Here is a 12,738-nt window from a genome sequence, read left to right as displayed (position 1 = left end):
AATACCCGAGAAAGTGCTGGGGAAACAGCCCCGCCGGTAGCGTAGTGGTTATCGCACCAGACCGGTATTCTGGAGGTCGTGGGTTCGGATCCCACCCGGCGGGCATTTTTTCACCACTTTCTTTTCGACTCAAAAAATTCTTCATCTCTTTCTATGACCCACCACAACCTCCCCTTTGCTTTCCGAGGTTTTCTTGACTGCCAACCCTTATTTTCTGTCTTATTTCACGGAGCCCCTCATTTCCCATTTTCTGATTCGCTACATGCTTAGCGAGGGCCTCTGTTCTAGCAGTCTTGGTGCCAAAGGGAGCTTAAGAGGGTTCAACGCTGGTCGACCACTCTCGACATGTCGTAGACACTCGAGTCACGACCCGGGGGTTAAAAAGAAGGTCCCCTTCACCCCGAGTAGTCCGAGTGGCGCTGGCTACCACCCCCAAGTGCAGGAAACAAAAATACCTTAACATAAATACCCGAGAAAGTGCTGGGGAAACAGCCCCGCCGGTAGCGTAGTGGTTATCGCACCAGACCGGTATTCTGGAGATCGTGGGTTCGGATCCCACCCGGCGGGCATTTTTTCACCACTTTCTTTTCGACTCAAAAAATTCTTCATCTCTTTCTATGACCCACCACAACCTCCCCTTTGCTTTCCGAGGTTTTCTTGACTGCCAACCCTTATTTTCTATATATATATATATATATATATATATATATAAGTATATAAATATAAATATATATATCTATATATATATATATATATATATATATATATATATATATATATATATATATATATATATATATATATATATATATATATATATATATTGAAACATGTTTGAGTATTACGCCTTGACTGGAAACTGACGTCACGCATCAGCGAACAAGTGGAAGGCAAGGAAGAAGACGACGAGTGGCACTAGAGGAAAAGAGGAGGTAGACGACGTTCCAGCTCGGAGTCTACGAGCAGCGCATCATTTCTGGGCACAAGTTCGCCTTGTAAATAAACCTTTTTTCCAGTCCTCATTCATAACCATCGTTACAGAAGTGGTGGATGAGCCGGGTAAATGATCCCTGGTCTTACGGACGCGCCAAGCACCCGTCAAGACATCCCGATCACTCCTGTTCACGAGCGCGCCAGTCGCCGCCTGCAAGGACTACCTGCGGAGTGCTAGCCGTTGCTCGATCGGACACCCAAGATGAGTAGACGGGATGCCAGCGCAACACTCACACCTCCCAATGAGGCGATTCTTCAGTACATCTTCCAGCAACCTCGCACACCGAAGCCTTTCTACGGGGAAGCCTTTGAAGATGCGGAGGACTGGCTGGAACAGTTTGAGCGTACCGCCAACTTCAACGGCTGGAACGAACAGCGCAAGCTGCACAACGTTTATTACTCCCTGGAGGAAGCGGCCAGAACGTGGTTCGAGAACAACGAAGCCGACATGTCTACATGGCAGGAGTTCCGTCAGCGGCTACTTAAGACCTACGTTAGCATCGACCGCAAAGAGAAAGCTGAGGCTGCACTACACGCGAGGATCCAACGTCCCAACGAGTCCGTCGCCATGTACGCAGAAGACATGGCGCGCTTGTTTCGACGCGCAGACTCATCCATGGCGGACGACAAGAAGGTGCGGCACCTAATGCGTGGTGTGAAGCAGGAGATTTTCGACGGGCTCGTGAGGAACCCTCCGCGCACGACCTCCGAGTTTATTGCGGAGGCCACCGCAATAGAACGGGCACTTCAGCTAAGGTCACGGCAGTACTACCGAGCTGATGCCACCATCTCCAGCGTAAACTGCATGACAGGGCTGGGGAACAACTTCGACGACCTTCGCGAACTGGTGAGGAAAATCGTGCGAGAAGAGCTCCAGGCGCTCCGTGCCAACCAAGCTTCACCTCCGACAATGTCCATCGCTGAGATTATAAGGGAAGAAGTGAAGCAAGCGGTGCGGATTCCTGAGCCGGCGGAGGAACCGCTGCCTGAAGAACCGCGGTGTTCGTACGCAGCCGCCGTACGGCAACCCTATTACGGCGCACCCCCGACCGTCGCCAGCATTGCGCCCAAGCCGCTATTCAACCCCAGGCCTCGTAGCTACCTGCCGTACCCGCGGGAAATGCCCCCACGCAAAAGTGACCTCTGGCGCACTCCCGACCACAGGCCACTTTGTTTCCACTGCGGAGAAGAAGGACATGTCTTCCGTGCATGTCCCTACCGTCGTGCTGGGTTGCGAGGATTCGCACCGAATGCGCCGCGTCCGAGATATGGTGAGCGCCCGCCGGAGATAGAAAACTACCTCGCCGAACGCCATGAACCCTTCACGCCACGACGCTCTGAGTCCCGTTCGCCATCCCCTATGCAACGCCGATCCCTGAGCCCACGCTTTGCCCCGAATTCCACGGACCGTTCATCGCGCAGCCCTGGAACACGGGGAAACTGAGGTCAGCGACCCCGGGAGGTGAGGCCGCTGGCGTCGACATGAATCAAGATCCTCCATTGCGACGACGACGACGACAACTGCAAGATTCGGCTGGCCAAACGCATACCGGGAGCTGCGCCACTGAACATGTGACATGCGACGTATTTGTAGAAATCGACGGGTGCGAGATTACTGCGTTGGCCGACACTGGTGCGGACCATTCCGTTATGAGCCAGACGTTGGCCACAGAACTGAAGAAGGTGCTCACTCCCTGGGCTGGCTTGCAGATCCGTACTGCCGGAGGCCATTTGATCACCCCTGTGGGTAGGTGCACGGCGCGAATCACGATCCATGGATTCACATACATCGGCACCTTCATCGTGCTCCCCGATTGCTCAAAAAGTTTAATTCTTGGTATGGACTTCTTACGAGGAAACGGCGCGGTTATTGACTTAGAGAAATTCACGATCAGCTTCTCCACAAAACAAGCCATCGGAGGTGGCATCGAAAACCGACGCGACACGGCTTTACGCATCGCTGACGACAGTGTCACGCTTCCCGCTCGCTCCAGCGTGCTCGTCAAGGTAAAGAATGACGCATTCCATGACTGTGAAGGAATAGCCGAAGGAAACATGAGGTTACTCCTGGATAAGGGTATCTGCATCGCGAGGGGACTTGTCGAACTGAAAAATGGGTGCGCGTCGGTTTTGCTCACTAATTTCAGTAATGAGCGTCGACATCTCGCGAAGAACACCACTATCGCGTTCATCGAAGAGGCCGCCGACGTCACGCATCTAGCTACACTGGGAACGGCGCCACCGGACTCAGTGACAGCTGACGTCATGCTACCGGTCGAAATTAACCCAAACCTCTCAGCCACTCAAAAGGATGCTTTGATGAGTCTGGTGCGCGATTTTTCTGATTGCTTCGCCACTACGTCTAAAGTTCGCCAGACTCGCGTGGCGAAACACCGCATCATAACGGACGAATCCGCCCGGCCTGTTCATCAGCATCCATACAGGGTGTCCCCAACTGAGCGTGAAGCAATTCAAAAACAAGTGAAGGAGATGCTGAATGATGACGTTATTCAGCCGTCTAAAAGTGCATGGGCCTCACCCGTCGTGCTCGTCCGGAAAAAGGACAACACGCTCCGTTTCTGTGTCGATTACCGCAGATTGAACAGCGTGACAAAACGCGACGTGTATCCACTCCCAAGAATTGATGACACATTAGACCGCCTGCGCGACGCCAAATTTTTCTCTTCCCTGGACCTGAAATCTGGATATTGGCAAATTGAAGTTGATGAACGGGACCGTGAAAAGACGGCATTCGTGACACCGGACGGCCTCTATGAATTCAAGGTGCTTCCTTTCGGCCTATGCTCTGCGCCGGCTACGTTCCAGCGCATGATGGATACCGTTCTCGCTGGGCTAAAATGGCAGACGTGTCTGGTATATCTCGACGACGTCGTTGTCTTCTCTAGCTCGTTTGAAGAACACCTGTCACGGCTGAGACGTGTTCTAGAGGCCATCCGCTCTGCAGATTTAACAATCAAGCCTGAGAAGTGTCACCTGGGCTTCGAGGAGCTTAAATTTCTCGGCCATGTTGTAAGTGCGGCCGGCGTTCGGCCGGACCCCGAGAAGACGACTGCCGTCGCTTCTTTTCCTCGACCTACCGATAAGAAGGCCATGCGACGCTTCTTGGGACTTTGTGCCTACTACAGGCGCTTTGTGGAAGGCTTCTCAAGAATTGCGGAACCCCTCACGCGACTTACAAAAGATGACGTTCTATTTCTCTGGGGAAAAGAGCAGCAGGAGGCATTTGACACGCTGCGTAGCCGCCTTCAAACTGCGCCAGTTCTAGCTCACTTCGATGATGCCGCCGATACGGAAATTCGTACAGATGCCAGCAACGTGGGAATCGGTGCTATCCTTGTCCAGTGGCAAGCTGGCGTAGAAAAAGTTATAGCTTATGCGAGTCGCGCCCTTTCCAAAGCGGAAACAAATTATTCGGCGACCGAGAAGGAATGCCTCGCCGTCATCTGGGCAATCAGCAAATTTCGTCCATATTTGTACGGCAGGCCATTCAAAGCAGTGAGCGACCACCATGCCCTCTGCTGGCTCGCGAGCTTGAAGGACCCATCGGGGCGACTAGCTCGTTGGAGTTTAAGACTGCAGGAGTACGACGTCACGGTCGTATACAAGTCCGGAAGCAAGCACAGCGATGCTGACTGTTTGTCACGGGCACCAGCTTCCGCGGGTTCGTCCGAAGGGGATGAGGACTTTCCCTTCATCGGGATCATCCACAACACGGATATGACTGACTGCCAGCTGGCCGACGCGGAGCTGCGACCGCTTATCGAATACCTGCGAGATGACACCGTGGTGCCGCCCCGCACCTTCCGCAGGGGAATAGCTTCGTACTGTCTACGTGACAACGTGCTCTATAGGCGGAGTTACGACGGCAGTAACGAGAAATTCCTGCTCGTCGTACCATCAGCACTACGTAGGGAAATTTTGCAAGCGTACCATGACGAACCTATGGCTGGGCACTTAGGCGTCACCCGCACGTTTGCCCGAATTCGCAAAAAGTACTACTGGCCAAAACTGCTGGAATCGGTCAAACAGTACGTAAGAACATGCCGTGATTGCCAGCGCCGGAAGTCACCTCCGGTAAAACCAGCAGGCCTACTCCATCCGCTAGACCCCCCCGACGCGCCGTTTTGGCAAATCGGAATGGATATACTTGGCCCCTTCCCGACGTCAGCCTCGGGGAATAAGTGCATCATCGTGGCCACGGACTACTTAACGCGCTATGCCGAGACAAAGGCCCTTCCCCGTGGAACCGCTGCAGAGGTCGCTAATTTTTTCCTGAGCAACATCGTCCTCCGACATGGTGCGCCTGCCATCGTGTTGACCGATAGAGGCACCTCTTTCACAGCCGAATTCCTGCAAGAAGTCTTACGCCTAACGCACACTACTCACCGCAAGACGACCGCCTATCACCCCCAAACAAATGGCCTTACAGAGCGTCTTAACCGAACCTTAGCTGACATGTTGTCAATGTATGTGGACCTGAATCACAAGACATGGGATGAAATTCTCCCGTATGCGACATTCGCTTATAATACAGCTGTGTAGGAAACGACGCGATTTACGCCGTTTGAGCTTGTGTTTGGCCGCCCAGTCACGACAACCCTCGACGCAATGCTCCCTGTCGACAACGGCATGATAACCGGCACCGAAATTGACGACATCAAGACGAAAGCGGAAGAGGCCCGTCAGCTCGCTAGATTCCGCATTCGCAAGCAGCAGGAAACGGACGCTCGACAATACAACTTGCGACGACGACTCGTGGAATACCGACCCGGCGATCTCGTTTGGGTGTGGACGCCTATTCGCCGCCGCGGGCTTTCAGAGAAGCTACTTCGGCGCTACTTCGGGCCCTATAAAGTTATCCGCCGTGTGTCAGACGTCAACTACGAGGTTCTACCAGAGAGCGAGGCACCTATTTCCCCTAGACGGCGGCCACATGCTGAAGTCGTTCACGTGGTGCGCCTTAAACCGTACCATGCCCGGACATTTGACACTACCAGTTGACCTACTGTGCATGCACTTATTTTTTTTTCCTTGTTCCGGACCCCGTCTTGTGAACCTGCGTTTCCTCCCCCGTCCGTTTGTTCTGTGAACTTCTTTTGTTACCTCGTGCGCGGCGTGCTCACGGCATCGGGTCGATGCCTACCGGGAGGGGGGAGTAATGAAACATGTTTGAGTATTACGCATTGACTGGAAACTGACGTCACGCATCAGCGAACAAGTGGAAGGCAAGGAAGAAGACGACGAGTGGCACTAGAGGAAAAGAAGAGGAGGTAGACGACGTTCCAGCTCGGAGTCTACGAGCAGCGCATCATTTCTGGGCACAAGTTCGCCTTGTAAATAAACCTTTTTTCCAGTCCTCATTCATAACCATCGTTACAATATATATATATATATATCGGTGCTCGGAAGGGTAAAGTGTAGTGACAACGGTATGGTGAGATCTCGAAATAGCCTAGATTTTATGAGGGACCGCAACAAGATAGTACGAAAGAAGCCGATTAATGCAGTAACAGTAAGACGTCAAGTAGAAGAATTCAGGATCGCGCTGCAGATCCGATATTCAGCTCTTACCGCGGAAGCCGAGCTTACGAAACAGGAAGCCAGCGACAACCGTAAACGCATTATCACAGAGTGTGCAGTAGAAGTCTGGGGCACGATGGCTAGACGGGATAATGGTAAACTTACCCAGGAGACGAAATATCTAATTAAGAAACAGCAAACCATGACAATCTCCACCCCAGCTGAGAGCATAGAACTAGCGGAGCTTTCGAAGTTATTCAATAGGCGTAAGACAGCTGACATACGCAAGCATACGCAAGCATAATATTGAGAGGATCGAATACGCTGTAAAGAACGGAGGTAGCATGAAAGCAGTGAAGAGGCGCCTTGGCGTGGGGAAAAATCAGATGTATGCACCTAAAGACACGCAAGGCAATGTCATCTCAAATAGGGATAAAATAGTCACAGTGGCCGAGGAGTTCTATAGGGATCTGTACAGTAGCCGGGACGTCCAGGATAATGGCGAAAGAGAAAGTAGTTGAGAGGAGATAGACGTCCCACCAGTAACAACCGAAGAAGTAAGGAAGGCTTTCAAAGAAATAAAAGGGGGCAAAGCACCTGTGAAGGATCAGATAACAGCAGACCTATTGAAGGATGGCTGAGAAATTGTACTTGAAAAACAGGCAAACATGTATACACAATGCCTAATCATCGCAAGTGTACCGGAACCTTGGAAGAACGCGAACATCATCCTAATCCATCAGAAAGGTGACATGAAAGACTTGAAAATTTACAGGCCGATCAGCTTACTATCAGTCGTCTACAAGGTACTTACCAAGGTAATCGCCAACAGAATTTCTGCAAGCTTAGATTTCAGTCAACCGAAAGTACAAGCAGGGTTCCGTAAAGGTTATTCAACAATGGACCATATTCACACGATCAATCAGGTGATAGAAAAGTGCGCTGAGTATCCTGAACCACTATACATAGCATTCATAGATTATGAGAAAGCATTTGACTTGGTCGAAACCATAGCAGTCATACAGGCATTAGGGAACCAGGGGGTAGATGAGCATTATGTCAGAATACTAGAGGATATCTGCAATGGGTCCACAGCCACCATCATCCTCCATAACGACAGCAGTAAAATACCTATAAGGAAGGGCGCTAGACAAGGAGACACAATCTCTCGAATGTTATTCACAGCAAGTTTACAAGAAGTATTCAGAACGTTGGATTGGGAACAGGTGGGAGTAAGGGTTAATGGAGAATACCTCAGTAACCTCAAATTTGCTGATGACGTTGCCTTGCTAAGTAACTCGGGGGACGAACTGCAAAGCATGCTTTCCGCACGGGACGAACAGTGTAGAACCGTGGGCCTGAAAATTAATATGCTGAAAACAAAAGTAATGATCAATAACCTCGGGACAGCACAGCAGTTTGGGATAGGAGGCGAGGTAGTGGAAGTGGTAAGCGAATATATCTACTTGGGCCAAGTTGCGGCCCCGGATCCGAACCATGAGGCAGAGATAATCGAAGAATAAAAATGGGGTGGAGTGCATTCGGCAGGCTTTCTCAGATCTTGAATGGCAGCCTACCATTGTCCCTGAAGAAGAAAGTGCATGATAGCTTCACCTTACCAGTACTCACCTCCGGGGAAGAAACTTGGAGGCTCACTAAAAGGGTTCAACTCAAATTGAGGACAATTGAGCGAGTGATTGAACAGAAGACGATAGGTGTAACATTAAGGGAAATGAAGAGAGTGAAGTGGGTCGCGGAACAAACGCGTGTTAAGAGTATATTAGCAGAAATGAAGAAGACGAATTGGACATGGGCAGGGAATGTATTGCGAAGGCAAGAAACCCTAGGCCATTAAGGGTAACAGATTGGATTCCTAGAGAAGGCAAGCGTGGCAGGGGCGGCAGAAAGTTAAATGGGCAGACGAGATCAAGAAGTTTGCGGGAATAAATTGCTACTATTTAGCTCAAGGCTGGGGTAATTGGAGATTAATGGGAGAGGCCTTTGCCCTGCAGTTGGCGTAGAGTAGATAGCCTGGTGATGATGATTATGATGAATAAATAAATATATATATATATATATATATATATATATATATATATATATATATATATATATATATATATATATATATATATATATACATATTTATTTATTGATTTATATAATGACCAACAGCTCTACATTGCTCCCCTGAGGGTCACGGCGTTTGAAAGTAAATAACTTTGGAATTGAATCGAAGTGCTTATTTATATGGTGGTCAGTATTTATACGGCTTTAGTTCTGATGCCATATACCGAAGTTTCTAAGAGTTGGGTGAATAAACCGGTCGGAAGCTTTCAAGCAGTTTATAAATCTTCCTAGCGTAACACTCTTGAGTTCTATAAAATGATAATTATTTACTTTTTACACATTAGCAACACAGTTTGTAAAAAATAAAACCCTTTTTATAACAACAAGTAACGAATTTTTGTAGGTTTCGACCATAAAAATATACGAGGGAAGTTGGTTTTAAACTGGCAGTGTGCGAGCAAAAACATTATTGACAATATTACTTTGTCAGATGCAGGATTGATGTAATGTAACGTCTTCTGGAACAGAGCAATAACGGATTAAGGATATTTGGTAGATGTATTGTATATTTTTTGCGAGGCAGGAGAGAAAGGAAATTTAGTATATGCATTTTCCTTCGAGATTTCACAGTTGAAATAATATTATTCATCAGTTTCGCACAGAAGTCATGCTGCAGAGAGAGCAAACTTTCGCATTCGGTTAAAATTCACGAACCAGTTTGCTTCTTTCGAGGTTGTTCATTGCAATTTGTGTTTGGTGATACAAAACAACAGCCCAGACTTACTGGACAACCGTATTACGTCGGCGAAATTTGGTGGTTAGGGAGCCCTAATTACACGAATCAGAATTCTAATTTGCTCTGTGCTCATCAACAAAAGCTTTTAATGCGCGTGTATTAAGTTGTTTGCTAGGAATTGTGACGCGAAGATATTTATAGCTGTCTGTTATAAAATAAAATTTCATATTATATTATATCCAAGTATATTGGTGGTGGTTTCTCGTTAGTGGAACCCAACCTTACAGTTTTGTCGCCGTTTATATTCATGTCCAAGCAGTCGCCCCAGGTAGTGATAGCATGAATAGTTAGGTCCTTCTACACTGGTTATTTAGGCATGTTATCCGGCAATAAAGAAAACCGTCTGCAAGAAACCGAATTTTAACCCTTGGTTGAACCTATGTTGTATTATCGAAATATGAATTTTGAAAAGTATTTGTCCTAAAGTTTGTAGCTTGTACTACTGTAGCTTGCAACACTGCTTTTGGAGGGAGCTTTGTCGAGAAAAGGAAGCTGAAGCGTCATGCTAGAGAAATATATTTGTGCGAAGCCAGAAGTACGATGCGAAGAACTTAATAAGATAAATTGGCTGAAATATTTTCTGGTTTTATTGTGTGCGATGACTACAAGGTAAGTGACTTCCGGTCCGCTATAGTCGTGCAACATGGCCCGTCTTTAATGCGTGCGTTTAATGCCCCTGGCTGTGGTAGTTTTCGTGGGGTACAAACGCGTTATATAACAAACTGCGTGAGCGTCATGAATTTAGAATATTATCTCAAAATAAAAGTCAGAGATGGGAACTGCACTGTGGAAAATACACAGTCCGTATTGCGGCAGTGCTAGTGTTAGTCTAGAAATGTTTTTGGAGTAGTTCTACCATCTTTCTTTATCTGTTGTAAATGTCACTGCACAAAGTTTATTAGTGAGATTGGTCGTAACAAAACTGTTTGAGGACTTTTTAAAATATTGTTCCGATAGCACTAACTTGCCCATTATGCAAAAATGCGGCGTATTGCGAAAGTGTGACTGAAAGAGGGTAAAACTACAAACAATAAGAAGAGAATAAAAAATATAACCCCATGGTTCAAACCCGAGTCCGCCAGAAAGCAGCTAACACCCATCTCCTGTAACATCGCCAACATTTTTTCTTTTATGGTTGTCATTTTCGTGATTTGTATACGTAACATGTGATTATCTATGTGTACAACTACTGGCCAACATTGGTGGAGGAAACGCATAAAACAGTCCAAATCTCCAGAGGTTTTACTACAATGCAGCACATGCACTTGGTAAACCGAATGAAATACCGAGAAAAGGAACTGGAAACTGCATGCACGCATTTTGAAGTGACCGAAAGCCATTCTACTTCTCGGTATTGCATACATTGAAAAGCAGAACAGTCACTTGGTAAACTGTAGGTTTTTTACGAATAGGCACCTAATACAATGAGGCGTGAGCGGCAAATTATTGTTTAAAATTATCTGCAGGGCGTCCAAAAACATATTATCCCAGCCCTTCATGAAAGCGGCTTGTATTGCCTCCGGCCTCTTCCAAAAGAAATTGGCGTACCACAGCACAAACAACCATTTGTTTTCATTCAATGTTGCTGGCAGTGTTCTGTAGTGTAATTTAAAAAAGGTATTCGTTGAGGGCGGCACGAGCTTATTCTTCACATTGAAATAACAGGTCCCGGGCTTGCAGTGTGGAAATATTGATGAAACAGCACATAGAATGGCATATTTTGAGATACTTCGTTGGAGACTTCCTTTCAACTGTTCCCAATTACTTAAATAAAAATGGCACACTTAGGAAAATAACAACCGCCTGCGATAGACTACCTCAGGGGCAGCGGCGACACGCAGTCAGCTATGAAAGTGGTTTCAGATGGAGATGAAAGGGAACACAAACGTGCTTCGAAGGAAGAGCCAGGTCCTCACTGCGTTTATAACTGTTACTAACTATCACCCTCGGAACTGCTACGACGGAAAGCAAAACCCCAGACGTGTATTCTGACCTTGACGAAGAAATTGCCGCAACAGAGGTCACCTAACTACGACATACTTAAGTAATGTATTGCTTTCCTGATTACTCGAGTTTGCAGTCTTAAGTCTGTTCCTAAACTTTGTCATCTCCTACAGTGTTTTATTTTACATTTTAAACTGCGCTCTCTGAGCGTACAATAGCGCAATAACATGGATTGTATTGTCCGCAGTCCAAAAAAAAAAAACATTCTGAATTACGATTTTGGGTTTAATATTTCCAGCGATAATTTAATTTTACAGAAATTATTATACCTGAGAAAAAACGGCATTTATTTCAACCCGTCAGACTACATAACAGGTATGCACTGCTAAGAACAAGGAAGGGAGTTCGACCCTGCATGGCGTTTGTTATTTGAGTGGGGGCAAAAGGACATGTTGTTGTGCCGGCATTCTGGTGACTTAGAAGATCACCAGAGGTCCACACAATTCCGTCGTCTTTCGAAACGGTGCGCCTCGGAAGAAAAGTTTAGCTTTGGCGTGAAAATCCTTGAAATGTGAATTGTCTACTACTTTTCAGCACATTTACGTTTCCTGGCACCAAAAGTTCTTTGCTTAACACGTGCGATAAGAAAGTCACGCGTGCGTCAGGGGAGGAGTCTCTATATCAGCTCAAGCAATACAATAAAGGAAGCAGGGTTTTTATTTTATCTGCTTGTTATTTTCCCCATGAAAATCTCGCATGTGACAGGAAGGCAAGTGCAACTTGAACTTCATATAACACATCTGTGAACAGTGTTGGTTTGTGGTCATTTTCGGTGCTATTAATCTTGCCACGTTGATGCCGACGATGTGCGAAGTGCCTGCGTTTATATAATGCGCTTCTACCATTTGTTTCAGTGCTCTATTGCACGCGTATCCTGCTGCAAAGGCTACCGGTGCAGTCCAAACGGTCTTAATGGTTTGGGAATCTGCGTTCCATCTGGCAAGCAGGACAGCCTTTTTTTTAATCCCTGGCAAATGACATAGACGATGGACTAGATTTGTGAAAGAAAAACAATCCCTGGAAGACCTGCAACAAAAATAAAATAATGCCAAATTTTGGAAAAAATTGAAAATATTCAAATAAATCGTTCTCTTGTCTATGAAATAGAAGCTCACGTTCGGCCGGCTTCACAATCATCATCATCATCATGATCATCATTATTACTTTCATCTTCACTATCTGCAGCCTATTAGCAAACGGGCGACCCTAGCCGGGCGAGGCATGCCGGCAATCACTCCGCAGAATTGGCATCTTCTAAAAATGTTTGCTCCAGTCACCAAAAGCCCCAAAGGTCTGTGTACGTAACACATTTTAAGACAAGGCATCACAAGTCT

At 47.1% G+C, this 12,738-nt stretch overlaps 1 long non-coding RNA gene and 1 other non-coding gene across 2 annotated transcripts in view; both read left to right on the top strand.

The window, feature by feature from the left end:
• Positions 1-12,470, top strand: part of LOC144158471 (uncharacterized) — a 45,019-nt gene extending 32,549 nt beyond the window's left edge. The window contains exon 4 of the long non-coding RNA XR_013320075.1: positions 12,259-12,470. This is a non-coding gene — a long non-coding RNA (uncharacterized LOC144158471). The remainder of the gene's footprint in view (positions 1-12,258) is intronic.
• Trnat-ggu (transfer RNA threonine (anticodon GGU)) lies at positions 31-103 on the top strand. The gene has a single exon. It is a non-coding gene; the product is annotated as a tRNA-Thr (tRNA).
• Positions 12,471-12,738: the final 268 nt, after the last annotated feature.

The sequence above is a fragment of the Haemaphysalis longicornis genome, unplaced genomic scaffold (genome assembly GCF_048455015.1).
Source record: "Haemaphysalis longicornis isolate Haplotype H1 unplaced genomic scaffold, Haemaphysalis longicornis Haplotype H1 scaffold_10, whole genome shotgun sequence".
NCBI classification, from domain to species: Eukaryota; Metazoa; Arthropoda; class Arachnida; order Ixodida; family Ixodidae; genus Haemaphysalis; species Haemaphysalis longicornis.
This window is presented reverse-complemented; position numbering and strand designations above follow the sequence as displayed.